This window comes from Scyliorhinus canicula, chromosome 17, assembly GCF_902713615.1.
Source record: "Scyliorhinus canicula chromosome 17, sScyCan1.1, whole genome shotgun sequence".
Lineage (NCBI taxonomy): Eukaryota > Metazoa > Chordata > Chondrichthyes > Carcharhiniformes > Scyliorhinidae > Scyliorhinus > Scyliorhinus canicula.
This window is the reverse complement of record NC_052162.1, coordinates 3,989,813-4,007,283: the sequence shown is the minus strand read 5'-3', so window position 1 is coordinate 4,007,283 and position 17,471 is coordinate 3,989,813. Positions and strand designations below refer to the sequence as shown.

Below are 17,471 nucleotides of genomic sequence, written 5' to 3'. Positions count from 1 at the left end.
TGCTGTGCTCTGGGTGGGGGGGGGGGGGGGGGGGGGGGGTGTGCTGTGCTCTGGGTGGGGGTTGGGCTGTGTAAATAATGCAGACCTTTTGTGGGACACAGTGAGCATTTCACGTTCCCCCCTTTTGCTTGCCTGTCATGTCAACGAGCTTTGAGAATTAGTCGATGCTTGAACCAGAATCGCATGTGTGAGAATCCAGTCTGTGGCTGTGGGTGGAGGAAGCATCCAGAGGGGGTGGGATTGGGGGGGAAGGAATGTTTTATTTGTCACTCACTTCATTCTCACTGCCTTACCTGGCTGTTTGAAAGTTGCTTGCTGTTATAACCCCCCCCCCTCCCCCCCATCCCACCACCAGTCTGTCCCTCTACAATAATCCACCTGGCTGGGAGAATGGCACTGTGACCCGAATCTCTCTCTCTTTTATATCAATGCTTCTGCACATTTGCTCATGCAGACTTCATGCTGTTTGTATTCCATCGCCGGAGAAGCAGCCTTAACGTGAGAGCTGGAATGCGATGCACGTCAAGTTGCACCTCACAGGAGCGCCCTGCATGCGGATGGATGTCTGTCATGTGCTTGCAAACTGTAGCAATGTGTTAAGTGGATGTAGTTCTCTCCACAGTGACCAGCGCAGCCGCACCCGTGTGGCTGAAACACCAATTACAGATGCTGCAGAAATGGGCATTTTTCCCACAACCTCTTTATTCCGCGTTTATATTTTTTGAAAGAAAGGATTGGCTGCCCCCTGCTTCACAACACCCGGGGGCTGGCTTCAAAATAAGCCAGGCAGAAAGAAGACTATCTGGCGGGGCTTGAGGGGTGGAACACACACAGATACCAGCAACAGCACACTCACATCATGTTGTGCACAAAGGAACATGTCCCAAATAATAATAATTACTAGTGTCACAAGTAGGCTGACATTAACACTGCAGTGAAGTTACTGTGAAAAGCCCCTAGTCGCCACATTCCGGCGCCTGTTCGGGTACACAGAGGGAGAATTCACAACGTCCAATTCACCGAACAAACGCATCTTTCGGGACTTGTGGGTGGAAACCGGAGCACCCGGAGGAAACCCACGCAGACACGGGGAAAACGTGCAGATTCTGCACAGACAGTGACCCAAGCCGGGAATTGAACCTGGGGCCCTGGAACTGTGAAGCAACAGTGCAAACCATTGTGCTACCCTGCAAATCCTCCCCTTTCAGTATAAAATGAAAATATTCTGCTGTCCAGTGTATTAAAATCCAGTTGAACCCTGGAAACTGCTGATAAAGGTTGTGTTTAATGATTATCATTTGCAGATCTCTCCCCAGTTTAGCCCCTCCCACAAACGATCCACACTCCCTCAGTGATTCCATCTTGTCTCGCGTGTCTTTCACGCTGGGACTCTGCAGATACCCAGTGGCAAACAGCCTTTTTCTCGGTGAAGTTGGTCAATAACTATGTGAATCACCAGGGCCCAGCGCTGAATCCAACATGTCCCATTCCTGCATTGTGGCCATCACTGGTCAGGTCAGCATTTTATAGGGCAGCACGGTGGCGCAGTGGGTTAGCCCTGCAGCCTCATGGCGCCGAGGCCCCAGGTTCGAATCCCGGCTCTGGGTCACTGTCCGTGTGGAGTTTGCACATTCTCCCCGTGTCTGCGTGGGTTCCGCCCCCACAACCCAAAGATGTGCAGGGTAGGTGGATTGGCCACGCTAAATTGCCTCTTAATTGGAAAAAAATAATTGGATACTCTAAATTTATAAAAAAAGAAAAAATAAGGTCAGCATTTTATTGCCCAGATCCTGGTGGGCTGCATGCTCGTAGAATTAGACGGCCACAGTTTGAACCAAGCGGATTGTTGTGGGACTGACTCAGTGGGTCCAGACTGGGCGGGGGGGGGGGGGGGACCTTCCTTCTTCTGTGCACCAGCTGGGATTCTAATGACTGTTTTTCAGTCGTGTTTACTGAGACCATATTATCATATCCGTATTTTAAAAACTGACTTCCAATCTGAATTGTCTTTGGTTTACCTGCCCCCCCCGCCCCTCCCCCCCCGCCCAAACATACCCCCGCCCAAACTTACCCCCTATACACACGGCCAAATTACCCCCTCTACTCACGGCCAAATTACCCCCTATACTGCCGCCAAAACATACCCCCTGCACCTCCAACGAAAGTAATCCCCTGCGCACCCGCCCAAACACACCCCCTGCACCCCCGCCCAAACATACCCCCTGTGCCCCCACACAAACACCCCCCCCGCCCAAACACACCCCCTGCACCCCCACCCAAACACATCCCCTGCACCCCCGCCCAAACATACCCCCTGAGCCCTCACCCAAACACACACCCCGCCCAAACATACCCCCTGTGCCCCCACCCAAACACAACCCCGCCCAAACATACCCCCTGTGCCCCCACCCAAACACAACCCCGCCCAAACACACCCCCTGCACCCCCCGCCCAAACACAGCCCTGCACCCCGTCCAAACATACCCCCTGTGCCCCCACCCAAACACCCCCCCCGCCCAAACACACCCCCTGCACCCCCACCCAAACACATCCCCTGCACCCCCGCCAAAACATACCCCCTGTGCCCCCACCCAAACACACACCCCGCCCAAACATACCCCCTGTGCCCCCACTCAAACACACCCCCTGCCCAAACACACCCCCTGCACCCCCGCCCAAACACAGCCCTGCGCCCTGACCCAAACATACCCCCTGCGCCCCCGCCCAAATACACCCCCTGCGCCCGACCAAACATACCCCCTGCACCCCCGCCCAAACACACTCCCTGTGCCCCCAACCAAACATACCCCCTGTGCCCCCACCCAAACATACCCCCTCCACCCCCGCCCAAACATACCCCCTGTGCCCCCGCCCAACACACCCCCTGTGCCCCCGCACAAACATACCCCTGTGCACATTCACCCTACACACCCCCTGCATTCCCGTTCAAACACATCCCCTGCCCCCCACCCAAACATACCCCCTGCCCCCCGCCCAAACACACCCCCTGCACCCCCACCCAAACATACCCCCTGCCCCCGCCCAAACACATCCCCTGCACCCCCACCCAAACATACCCCGTGCCCCCGCCCAAACACACACCCTGTGCCCCCGCCCAAACACACCCCCTGCTCCACACCCAAACACACCCCCTGTGCCCCCACCCAAACATACCCCCTGTGCCCCCACCCAAACACACCCCCGTGCCCCCACCCAAACATACCCCCTGTGCACCCACCCAAACACACCCCCGTGCCCCTGCCCAAACATACCCCCTGCGCCCCCACCCAAACATACCCCCTGCGCCCTGACCCAAACACACCCCCTGTGCCCCCACCCAAACACACCCCCTGTGCCCCCGCCCAAATACACCCCCTGCGCCCCCACCCATACATACCCCCTGCGCCCCCACCCAAACATACCCCTTGTGCCCCCGCCCAAACATACCCCCTGCGCCCCCGCCCAAACATACCCCCTGTGCCCCCGCCCAAACACACCCCTGTGCCCCCACCCAAACACACCCCGTGCGCCCCCGCCCAAACATACTCCCTGCGCCCCCACCCAAACATACCCCCTGTGACCCCACCCAAACACAACCCCTGCACCCCCACCCAAACATACCCCGTGCCCCCGCCCAAACACACTCCCTGCGCCCCCACCCAAACACACCCCCTGCACCCCCACCCAAACTTACTCCCTGCACCCCCACCCAAACACACTCCCTGCGCCCCCACCCAAACATACCCCCTGTGCCCCCGCCCAAACACACCCCCTGCTCCCCACCCAAACACACCCCCTGTGCCCCCACCCAAACATACCCCCTGTGCCCCCACCCAAATACACCCCCTGTGCCCCCCGCCCAAATACACCCCCTGCCCCCCGCCCAAACATACCCCCTGCTCCCCACCCAAACACACCCCGTGCCCCCACCCAAACATACCCCCTGTGCCCCCACCCAAACATACACCCTGTGCCCCCACCCAAATACACCCTCTGCCCCCGCCCAAACATACCCCTGTGCCCCCACCCAAACATACCCCCTGCTCCCCGACCCAAACACACTCCCTGCGCCCCCACCCAAACATACCCCCTGCGCCCTGACCCAAACACACCCCCTGTGCCCCCACCCAAACATACCCCCTGTGCCCCCACCCAAACATACCCCCTGCGCCCTGACCCAAACACACCCCCTGTGACCCCACCCAAACATACCCCTTGTGGCCCGCCAAATCATACGCCCTGTGCCCCCACCCAAACACACCCCCTGCGCCCCCGCCCAAACATACCCCCTGCGCCCCCACCCAAACACCCCCCCGCCCAAACACACCCCCTGCACCCCCACCCAAACACATCCCCTGCACCCCCGTCCAAACATACCCCCTGTGCCCCCACCCAAACACACCCCCTGCCCAAACATACCCCCTGCCCCCCGCCCAAACATACCCCCTGCGCCCCCGCCCAAACATACCCCTGCGCCCCCGCCCAAACACACTCCCTGCACCTCCGCCCAAACACACCCCTTGCGCCCGCCCAAACACACCCCTTGCGCCCCCACCCAAACATACCCACTGCGCCCCCACCCAAACATACCCCCTGTGCCCCCACCCAAACACACCCCCTCCGCCCCCGCCCAAACATACCCCCTGCGCCCCCACCCAAACACCCCCCCCGCCCAAACACACTCCCTGCACCTCCGCCCAAACACACCCCTTGCGCCCGCCCAAACACACCCCTTGCGCCCCCACCCAAACATACCCACTGCGCCCCCACCCAAACATACCCCCTGTGCCCCCACCCAAACACACCCCCTCCACCCCCGCCCAAACATACCCCCTGCGCCCCCACCCAAACACCCCCCCCGCCCAAACACACTCTCTGCACCCCCACCCAAACACATCCCCTGCACCCCCGCCCAAACATACCCCCGTACCCCCTGCTCAAACATAGCCCCCTGCCCCCCGCCCAAACATACCCCCTGTGCCCCCACCCAAACACACCCCCTGCCCAAACATACCCCCTGCCCCCCGCCCAAACACACCCCTTGCGCCCCCACCCAAACATACCCACTGCGCCCCCACCCAAACATACCCCCTGTGCCCCCACCCAAACACACCCCCTCCACCCCCGCCCAAACATACCCCCTGCGTCCCCACCCAAACACCCCCCCCGCCCAAACACACTCTCTGCACCCCCACCCAAACACATCCCCTGCACCCCCGCCCAAACATACCCCCGTACCCCCCGCCCAAACATACCCCCTGCACCCCCGCCCAAACACACTCCCTGTGCCCCCACCCAAACATACCCCCTGTGCCCCCACCCAAACACACCCCCTCCACCCCCGCCCAAACATACCCCCTGTGCCCCCACCCAAACACACCCCCTCCACCCCCGCCCAAACATACCCCCTGTGCCCCCGCACAAACATACCCCTGTGCACCTTCACCCTACACACCCCCTGCATTCCCGTTCAAACACATCCCCTGCCCCCCACCCAAACATACCCCCTGCCCCCGCCCAAACACACCCCCTGCACCCCCACCCAAACATACCCCGTGCCCCCGCCCAAACACACACCCTGTGCCCCTGCCCAAACACACCCCCTGCTCCACACCCAAACACACCCCCTGTGCCCCACCCAAACATACCCCCTGTGCCCCCACCCAAACATACCCCCTGCACCCCCACCCAAACACACCCCTGCGCCCCCACCCAAACACACCCCCGTGCCCCCGCCCAAACATACCCCCTGCACCCCCACCCAAACACACTCCTGCGCCCCCACCCTAACACACCCCTGTGCCCCCACCCAAACACACCCCCGTGCCCCCACCCAAACATACCCCCTGTGCACCCACCCAAATACACCCCCGTGCCCCCGCCGAAACATACCCCCTGCGCCCCCACCCAAACATACCCCCTGCGCCCTGACCCAAACACACCCCCTGTGCCCCCACCCAAACACACCCCCTGTGCCCCCGCCCAAACATACCCCCTGCGCCCCCACCCAAACATACCCCCTGTGCCCCCACCCAAACACACCCCCTGCACCCCCACCCAAACATACCCCGTGCCCCCGCCCAAACACACTCCCTGCGCCCCCACCCAAACACACCCCCTGCACCCCCACCCAAACTTACTCACTGCACCCCCACCCAAACACACTCCCTGCGCCCCCACCCAAACATACCCCCTGTGCCCCCACCCAAACATACCCCCTGTGCCCCCACCCAAATACACCCCCTGCCCCCCGCCCAAACATACCCCCTGTGCCCCCACCCAAACACACCCCCTGCTCCCCACCCAAACACACCCCCTGTGCTCCCACCCAAACATACCCCCTGTTCCCCCACCCAAACATACCCCCTGTGCCCCCACCCAAATACACCCTCTGCCCCCCGCCCAAACATACCCCCTGTGCCCCCACCCAAACATACCCCCTGCGCCCCGACCCAAACATACCCCCTGCGCCCCCACCCAAACATACTCCCTGTGCCCCTTCCCAAACACACTCCCTGCGCCCCCACCCAAACATACCCCCTGCGCCCTGACCCAAACACACCCCCTGTGCCCCCACCCAAACATACCCCCTGTGTCCCCACCCAAACATACCCCCTGTGTCCCCACCCAAACATACCCCCTGTGCCCCCACCCAAACATGCCCCCTGCGCCCCCACCCAAACACACCCCCTGTGCCCCCACCTAAACACACCCAAAGCGCCCCTGCCCAAACATACCCCCTGCGCCCCCGCCCAAACATAACCCCTGCGCCCCCACCCAAACATACCCCGTGCCCCCGCCCAAACACACACCCTGTGCCCCTGCCCAAACACACCCCCTGCTCCACACCCAAACACACCCCCTGTGCCCCCACCCAAACATACCCCTGTGCCCCCACCCAAACATACCCCCTGCACCCCCACCCAAACACACCCCTGCGCCCCCACCCAAACACACCCCCGTGCCCCCGCCCAAACATACCCCCTGCACCCCCACCCAAACACACTCCTGCGCCCCCACCCTAACACACCCCTGTGCCCCGCCCAAACACACCCCCGTGCCCCCACCCAAACATACCCCCTGTGCACCCACCCAAATACACCCCCGTGCCCCCGCCGAAACATACCCCCTGCGCCCCCACCCAAACATACCCCCTGCGCCCTGACCCAAACACACCCCCTGTGCCCCCACCCAAACACACCCCCTGTGCCCCCGCCCAAACATACCCCCTGCGCCCCCACCCAAACATACCCCCTGTGACCCCACCCAAACACACCCCCTGCACCCCCACCCAAACATACCCCGTGCCCCCGCCCAAACACACTCCCTGCGCCCCCACCCAAACACACCCCCTGCACCCCCACCCAAACTTACTCACTGCACCCCCACCCAAACACACTCCCTGCGCCCCCACCCAAACATACCCCCTGTGCCCCCACCCAAACATACCCCCTGTGCCCCCACCCAAATACACCCCCTGCCCCCCGCCCAAACATACCCCCTGTGCCCCCACCCAAACACACCCCCTGCTCCCCACCCAAACACACCCCCTGTGCTCCCACCCAAACATACCCCCTGTTCCCCCACCCAAACATACCCCCTGTGCCCCCACCCAAATACACCCTCTGCCCCCCGCCCAAACATACCCCCTGTGCCCCCACCCAAACATACCCCCTGCGCCCCGACCCAAACATACCCCCTGCGCCCCCACCCAAACATACTCCCTGTGCCCCTTCCCAAACACACTCCCTGCGCCCCCACCCAAACATACCCCCTGCGCCCTGACCCAAACACACCCCCTGTGCCCCCACCCAAACATACCCCTTGTGGCCCGCCAAATCATACGCCCTGTGCCCCCACCCAAACATACCCCCTGTGTCCCCACCCAAACATACCCCCTGTGTCCCCACCCAAACATACCCCCTGTGCCCCCACCCAAACATGCCCCCTGCGCCCCCACCCAAACACACCCCCTGTGCCCCCACCTAAACACACCCAAAGCGCCCCTGCCCAAACATACCCCCTGCGCCCCCGCCCAAACATAACCCCTGCGCCCCCACCCAAACATACCCCCTGTGCCCCCATCCAAACATACTCCCTGTGCCCCTTCCCAAACACACTCCCTGCGCCCCCACGCAAACATACCCCTTGTGGCCCGCCAAATCATACGCCCTGTGCCCCCACCCAAACATACCCCCTGTGCCCCAACCAAACATACCCCCTGTGCCCCCACCCAAACATACCCCCCGTGCCCCCACCCAAACATGCCCCCTGCGCCCCCACCCAAACACACCCCCTGGGCCCCCACCTAAACACACCCCATGCGCCCCTGCCCAAACATACCCCCTGTGCCCCCGCCCAAACACACCCCCTGCGCCCCCACCCAAACATACCCCCTGTGCCCCCATCCAAACACACCCCCTACGCCCCCACCCAAACATACCCCCTGCACCCCCACCCAAACACACTCCCTGCGCCCCCACCCAAACACACCCCCTGCACCCCCACCCAAACACACCCCGTGCGCCCCCACCTAAACATACCCCCTGTGCCCCCACCCAAACACACCCCGTGCGCCCCCGCCCAAACATACACCCTGCGCCCCCACCCAAACATACCCCCTGTGACCCCACCCAAACACACCCCCTGCACCCCCGCCCAAACATACCCCTGTGACCCCACCCAAATACACTCCCCGTGCCCCCACCCAAACATAGCCCCTGCACCCCCACCCAAACAGACCCCCTGCGCCCCCACCCAAACATACTCCCTGTGCCCCCGCCCAAACACACCCCCGTGCCCCCACCCAAACATAGCCCCTGCACCCCCACCCAAACAGACACCCTGCGCCCCCACCCAAACATACTCCCTGTGCCCCAACCTAAACACATCCCCTGTGCCCCCACCCAAACACACCCCCTGTGCCCCCACCCAAACATACCCCCTGCGCCCCTATCCAAACATACCCCCTGCACCCCCACCCAAACATACCCCCTGTGCCCCAACCTAAACGTACCCCCTGCACCCCCACCCAAACATACCCCCTGTGCCCCAACCTAAACGTACCCCTTGTGCCCCCACCCAAACACACCCCCTGTGCCCGCCCAAACATACCCACTGCACCCCCACCTAAACACACCCCCTGCGCCCCCACCCAAACACACCCCCGTGCCCCCACCCAAACACACCCCCGTGCCCCCACCCAAACACATCCCCTGTGCCCCCACCCAAACACACTCCCTGCACCCCCGCCCAAACATACCCCCTGTGCCCCCGCCCAAACATACCCCCTGCGCCCCCACCCCAAACATACCCCCTGTGCCCCCATCCAAACACACCCCCTACGCCCCCACCCAAACATACCCCCTGCACCCCCACCCAAACACACTCCCTGCGCCCCCACCCAAACACACCCCCTGCACCCCCACCCAAACACATCCCGTGCGCCCCCACCTAAACATACCCCCTGTGCCCCCACCCAAACACACCCCGTGCGCCCCCGCCCAAACATACCCCTGTGACCCCACCCAAACACACTCCCCGTGCCCCCATCCAAACATAGCCCCTGCACCCCAACCCAAACAGACCCCCTGCGCCCCCACCCAAACATACTCCCTGTGCCCCCGCCCAAACACACCCCCGTGCCCCCACCCAAACATAGCCCCTGCACCCCCACCCAAACAGACACCCTGCGCCCCCACCCAAACATACTCCCTGTGCCCCAACCTAAACACATCCCCTGTGCCCCCACCCAAACACACCCCTTGTGCCCCCACCCAAACATACCCCCTGCGCCCCTATCCAAACATACCCCCTGCACCCCCACCCAAACATACCCCCTGTGCCCCAACCTAAACGTACCCCTTGTGCCCCCACCCAAACACACCCCCTGTGCCGCCACCCAAACACACCCCCTGCGCCCCCGCCCAAACACACCCGCTGCGCCCGCCCAAACATACCCACTGCACCCCCACCTAAACACACCCCCTGCGCCCCCACCCAAACACACCCCCGTGCCCCCACCCAAACACACCCCCGTGCCCCCACCCAAACACATCCCCTGTGCCCCCACCCAAACACACTCCCTGCACCCCCACCCAAACATACCCCCTGCACCCCCACCCAAACATACCCCCTGCACCCCCACCCAAACATACCCCCTGCGTCCCCACCCAAACACACTCCCTGTGCCCCAACCCAAACACACCCCCTGTGCCCCCACCCAAACATACCCCCTGCGTCCCCACCCAAACATACTTCCTGTGCCCCCGCCCAAACACACGCCCTGCGCCCCCGCCCAAACATACCCCCTGTGCCCCCACCCAAACATACCCCCTGTGCCCCCACCCAAACACATCCCCTGCACCCCACCCAAACACACTCCCTGCGCCCCCACCCAAACACACTCCCTGCACCCCCACCCAAACACACCCCCTGTGCCCCCACCCAAACATACTCCCTGCACCCCCACCCAAACACATCCCCTGCCCCCCCACCCAAACACACTCCCTGCGCCCCCACCGAAACACACTCCCTGTGCCCCCACCCAAACACACTCCCTGCACCCCCACCCAAACACACGCCCTGCTCCCCCACCCAAACATACCCCCTGCACCCCCACCCAAACACACTCCCTGCGCCCCCACCCAAACACACTCCCTGTGCCCCCGCCCAAACACACTCCCTGTGCCCCCGCCCAAACATACCCACTGCGTCCAGCCCAAACATACCCCCTGCGCCCCCGGCCAAACACACTCCCTGCACCTTCACCAAAACATACACCCTGCGCCCCCACCCAAACATACCCCCTGTGCCCCCACCCAAACATACTCCCTGTGCCCCCACCCAAACATACCCCCTGTGCCCCCACCCAAACATACTCCCTGTGCCCCCACCCAAACATACCCCCTGTGCCCCCACCCAAACATACTCCCTGTGCCCCCACCCAAACATACCCCCTGCGTCCAGCCCAAACACTCCCCCTGTGCCATTGTAGCGACAAGCCTACATCAGAGAGCCACTTTTATTGATACATTTGACAGAACATTCCCTGGTTCTATCCATTTAGGGTGGCACGGTAGCACAATTGGATAGCACTGTGGCCTCACAGTGCCAGGGTCCCAGGTTCGATTCCCCGCTGGGTCACTGTCTGTGCGGAGTGTCCACGTTCTCCCTGTGTCTGTGTGGGTTTCCTCCGGGTGCTCCGGTTACCTCCCACAGTCCAAAGATGTTCAGGTTAGGTGGATTGGCCATGCTAAATTGCCCTTAGTGACCAAAAAGGTTAGGAGGCATTATTGGGTTACGGGGATAGGGTGGAAGTGAGGGCTTCAGTGGGTCAGTGCTGACTCGATGGGTCGAATGCCCTCCTTCTGCACTGTATGTTCTATGTTCATTTATAATTGACTCTATGGTAATTGACTGCGTTCAACTCTGAAGCTATTAATTGGAATTTGGGATTTTCCAGAGACCTGTTAGGAAGGGATTCCTGTCATTTTCCTGTATCTTGCTTGTTCAAACACTCCCATCAATGGAACAGATCATCCTGCATTTATCAGTGATGGACAACTTTAAAAACCTTCCTCTCAACTTGTTGTAAATGAAGAAATCTTTCCCAAATCCGGAAGCCAGCTGGCATCCGGTTGCTGGGTAGAATTGGAAAACTGGATTCGCGCTTCACTTATTAATAAATAAGTATATACCGAAGATAAATTGGAAAGTCCAGCAAATTTTAGGCATTGTGCAAATGGTGTTTGTTCTCAGTTCAAGACAGAAGCATCTCATTGGTCTAGATTCCAGTCTCCTGATGTGTGACCCAAGATGTGGGTGCGATCCGGCGCAAGTCCTGATTTGCTGGCCACTATGGGAATGGTCCAGGAAGTTTCAACTCCCAGTGTGCAATCCCCCCTGCTCTCTGGATCATTTACCTATGTCTCTGACTCTCAGAGTCATTGACTTGAGACAGTTCTGTTGTACTTACCTGGGTAGTTAGCCAGGAAATGTTAGATTAAAATCTAGTTCAACTCCTCAGTAACCACCCCCACAAATATTACACTGACCCCTCAACTTGCCATCCCACCCCCTCCCCCCACTGACACCCCAACTAACCCCCACCCCCGACCTGATTACGCTGTTGACTCCACAATTACTATCCTACCCAACCGACTACTCCCTCACCCCCCCCCCCCCCCCTCCCTCCCTCCCCCGACTACCCCGTGGTCCACAGGCTCCTCCCAATCAGACAAAATACTCATCTGACTCCCCCACCTACCCGACCTGACTTGACATTCCTTTCTGAACATGCTCCCCCCCGCAACCAACTGTCCACACCCCCCCCCCCCATGGCAAGATCTGTCAGCTCTCCCCACCCAAATGCCAACTTACCCATCTACCCAATTAGCATCTCACTCACCCACCTGCCACCTCACCCAACTATCACCTCACCAACCTGTGACCCAACCAACTTACTCCTTCACCCACTTGCCATCTCACCCACCCTACCCACTTACCTCACCAACATGCACACCCTACCACTCTACCCATTTAATCATTGATCCACGCACCCATTCACCCATCACTAACGTTCATCCTGGACCTTTGAACTTAGCGATGGCACCTTGCCATAACAATGGGGCTTATCCTGTCTTCCGCTGACTCTACTGCAATCCGATGGGGTTCCCTGAGGCAAAGCCGGACTTGGAAAACCTGGCAAGAAATGTGGAGCAGCATCCAGACGGAACAAAGTTCGAGGGGTGTAGCAATCTGATGATGTCCGCTGCCCCCCGAAAATCCAGACCAATATTCTTTGTCTGAAGTCTGAACAACTTGTACCTGGGACTCTATGGCTCAGAAGTTAGGGCTTTGTTTTTTTCAAACTTCTCTGGCATAAAATGGCTGTGAACTGAACCCAGAGATGGTTTGAAATGTACCAGGGGCCAAAGCATAGACAATATTCAGCTGCCCTGAGTGACCAATTAGCATTAGGTCCTTTGTGGAGGGGCTTGATGCCTGTTTGAGGGTCCTCTCTGCAAAATTAATCATTGTCAGGACTGTTCAGGCTTTCTAGTTATTGCTATCATCACCAATAAGAGGATGACGTTTTGTGTTGACATTACTTCATGTGACACCAGAGGCACAGGAGAATTTCTCTTGGCATTGCAAGGGACACAGTCACCCTCCTCCCCTCTGAATGCCATCCCCATCAACCCTCCTGAGAATCCCTGCCAGTGAGACTGTCATCCCAAATCTGTCCTTTTGAAACTCTCTAACTCGATGCCCATTTGGTGTCCACAGCTTGGAGGTGGTGAGCTGAACGAGTGGCAGGTTCAGTATGGGGTCAACATTAACCTTAACCGTTCCCAGCTTCTGCTGCACTCCAAGCTCTGTATCAAAGGATAGACATAAACATATTTCTAATCCTACAGAAACATATAATAAAACAACAATGAAGGCCCATCGCATCTGTACTTAGTCTTTAAAAAAACTATCCAATTAGACCCAACATCTCTCCAAGTTTTTCCTATTCTGGTATTTAACCTTTGCAAAAGCAATTATTGAATCTGCTTTCACCACCCTGCTGTCACCCTGATTCCAGAGGAACATAGGAATAGGAAGAGGCCTTTTAATCCCCGAAGCATGTTCTGCTGTTCAGTGAGATCATGGCCGATCTGTGACCTAATTCCACATAACTGCCTTTGCCTTGTATCCCTGACGCAGAAATGAGGATGCCGATGTCAGGTTGATAATCCAGTGAGAACCAGGCTGAGAACAGGGAATTCAGAGGGGAAGTGATAAAAGAAATATCAGAAGCAAAGAGAGAGTGGGACAAGAGACTGGCTGTGAGCAGAAAACGGAATCCTTGAAATAAGCATATAAATAGTAAAAAGGTGGTAAAAGGACGAACGAGGCCACTGATGGATCCAAAACAGGGAGAGCGCGGCTGGGGTATTAAATACTGATTACATAACTATCCCTCCTCACTGACGATACACCCAACCACTTGACTACTCCCTAATCTGTGTCTAGCCCTTCTGAATACCACCTGTGACAGTCCCAACTCCCCTGCCCTGCCTACCCCCTGAACTCATCAATACTGATGCAATTACCCTCCTTGACTACACAACTGCCCCCCACTTGACTACTCACCCAACCACCTGACTACCCCTGCCCTAACCTGTCTGCTCCTCCTGACCATGCTAGTGCGGCAGCCCAACCAACCCTGACAACCCCGTGACCCACCGACCACCTCATCTATATACCGCATCATCCATCTACCATATCACCCACGTTCTCACCCACCAACCACCTTACCCACCTTCATATAAAACGAAAGATACCAGTCTGAATAGGTACAGGAGCAGACACCTTTTTGAGGCGTAAATTGTTGAATGTGGCAGGGCAGGTTCAGAAAGTGATTAGTCAAGCATATGGGATCCTGGACTCTAACAATAATAATAATATTTCTGAAATGAAATGAAATGAAAATCGCTTATTGTCACGAGTAGGCTTCAATGAAGTTACTGTGAAAAGCCCCTAGTCGCCACATTCCGGCGCCTGTTCGGGGAGGCTGGTACGGGAATTGAACCGTGCTGCTGGCCTGCCTTGGTCTGCTTTAAAAGCCAGCGATTTAGCCCAGTGTGCTAAACCAGCCCCTGGTGTGCTAAACGAGCCCCTATTAGCGTCACAAATAGGTTACATTAACACTGCAATGAAGTTACTGTGAAAAGCCCCTAGTCGCCACACCCTGGCGCCTGTTCGGGTACACAGAGGGAGAATTCAGAATGTCCAATTCACCCTCCTATACAATGACATCACCATTGTTTGTTAAAGTAGCAGCAATGGGCTTTAATCATCATCTAGGAATTGTCTTCTGCACTATTTAAAAACAGGATTCAATGGCACGAACCCTTTTTTCCTGTACTAAGTTCACGATTGTTCATGAAAGGATGTGATATTATACACAGCATTCCATTTTAAACCTGTGGTCAAGGATCGAGCAACATGGGATAACTCCGAATTCGGAAAAGCCACGAAAGGAAGGAGAGACGAGGACACAATTCTATTTATAATGTTTACTATTCACCAAATGAACATCACTTGTGAAGATTGTCAGAAAAGGAAAGCCTGGTGCAGATTCCACACAGACAGTGACTCAAGCCGGGAATTGAACCTGGGACCCTGGAGCTGTGAAGTAACAGTGCTAACCACTGCGTCACCATGTCGCCCTTGTGTTTGAGCAGACTGAAAGGCAGCACAAATGGAACTCGCCCGAGCTGAGAATGCTTCCACTGTAAAAACGGGTCTTCCTACCGGTGTACGTTGTATCATTTCGAGCAGTCCTTCCCTGGTGCTCTTTCTTCTCCAGAATCCAGTCCTTGATTCTCTTTGCAGCTTTCCCTTTTTAAATTTCAACCTGGCATTTGTGAACTGTGCTCGGCCCATTGTTTCCTCCCCCTTGCTGTGCTCTGAGGCACATATATGTTTCTATAAATAGAGGCAGAGAATACAAAAGCAAGCAAGGTATGGTGAACTTTTATAGAACTCTCAAATGGAGCATTGTGTCCAATTCTGGATCCCACACTTTAATAACATAACAAACATAGAACATACAGTGCAGAAGGAGGCCATTCGGCCCATCGAGTCTGCACCCACCCACTTAAGCCCCACTTCCACCCTATCCCCATAACCCAATAACCCCTCCTAACCTTTTTTGGTCACTAAGAGCAATTTATCATGGCCAATCCACCTAACCTGCACATCTTTGGACTGTGGGAGGAAACCGGAGCACCCGGAGGAAACCCACGCAGACACGGTGAGAACGTGCAGACTCCGCACAGACTGTGACCCAGCAAGGAATCGATCCTGCGACCCTGGCGCTGTGAAGTCACAGTGCTAATCACTTGTACTACTGTGCTGCCCACTTTAGGAAGATGTGAAGACATCAGAGAGGGTACGGAAAAGATTTGCAAGAACAGTTCAGGGGATGAGGAACATCAAGTTATGTGGATGGATTGGAGAAGCTGGGCTTTTCCCCGTGGAAAAGAGGAGGGGAGGTTTGATAGAGGTGTTCAAAATCATGAGGGGTCAAGACAGAGTAGACAGATACTGTGCGTGCCACGGTAGCATAGTGGTTAGCACTGTTGTTTCACAGCTCCAGGATCCCAGGTTCAATACCCGGCTTGGGTCACTGTCTGTGCGGAGTCTGCATGTTCTCCCCGTGTCTGCGTGGGTTTCCTCTGGAAGACGTGCTGTAGGTGAATTGGACATTCTGAATTCTCCCTCTGTGTACCCAAACAGACGCAGGAGTGTGGCGACTAGGGGCTTTTCACAGTAACTTCATTGGAGTGTTAATGTAAGCCTACTTGTGACAATAAAGATTATTATTAGTTCCCATTGGAGGAAGCATCAAGAACCCAAATATACAGGTGGAAACAGATTCTCCTTATCTGACCTGTCAAACCACTTCATGATTTTTAACGTGTCTATCAAACCTTAATGCGTGAAGGAGAATAACTCCAGCTTCTCTAGCCTCGCCACATAACTGAAGACCCCTTCACAATCTCAGTCAATCTTCTTTGCACCCTCTCCACGTACACGATTGGAACACTGTTGACCGTTTAATCAAAGGTATTGACGACCTTGTTGGAATCAGTTCATTTCTTCAGCCACACAGCTTCAACAGCAGCAATTACAGCAGGCAGACAGTCACCACGTAACTCATGGGGAGGTCATTGCTGAGCACTCCTAGCATCAGGGGTCGCAGGGGTCATTGCCACTGTTTTACTGACCATCCAACTTCAATTGTATGTATGGAAGAGGAGATGGAATTTTCAAATTATTAAGAGTATTCATGCAAATCAGATGAAAAACAACTCTCCAGTTTTTATTATAAAGGAGAAGGGCAGATTATTGATTTAAATTTGATTTTTTAAAAATCGAACTTTCAGTTTTTATTGCATTGAAAAGTACGTAGCCAGTCTATTGGAAAGTTAATAAATTCTCAGTAATGGTTGGACTCAAAGTATTTATTATTCTCATGATAGTACACACCAGGCTTTTCATTTCCTTAGTTATGGTTCTGGCCAACAGAATCATTCTCTTACCGCAGCCTTGTGTAAATCATGCATCAGTACCACTCTGTCGTATGGACAATTCTCTCCTCCCAGCCTTCCATCAGTGACATTTCAGCCCTATTCCAATTCAGTCCCTCAATTGAGATATTGTACATGAGCCATTTGAGTTTTACCCTGGTGGGTCATGAGGTCACCTTAACGACTTGAGCAAATTACATTTCGGTTTCTCCCTCTCCATGTTCATTCAAGGTATGACGTCTCCTGAACATTCTGTGTGATGGATCATTAAACTCACCAGTTTACGCACCGAGGTGATTTGGCAATACTGGAATTGCTAAATGCTGCAGTCAGGTGGGGGGCCCAGTATTGGCATCAATACAATTGGACTTCACAATGACCGAG

The 17,471-nt window shown here is 56.8% G+C and overlaps 1 protein-coding gene across 4 annotated transcripts in view; it reads left to right on the top strand.

Moving 5' to 3' along the window:
• The window catches only part of fgf13a (fibroblast growth factor 13a), a 672,043-nt gene that overhangs the window by 278,128 nt on the left and 376,444 nt on the right, over nt 1-17,471 (top strand). The gene's annotated exons all lie outside the window — the stretch shown is intronic.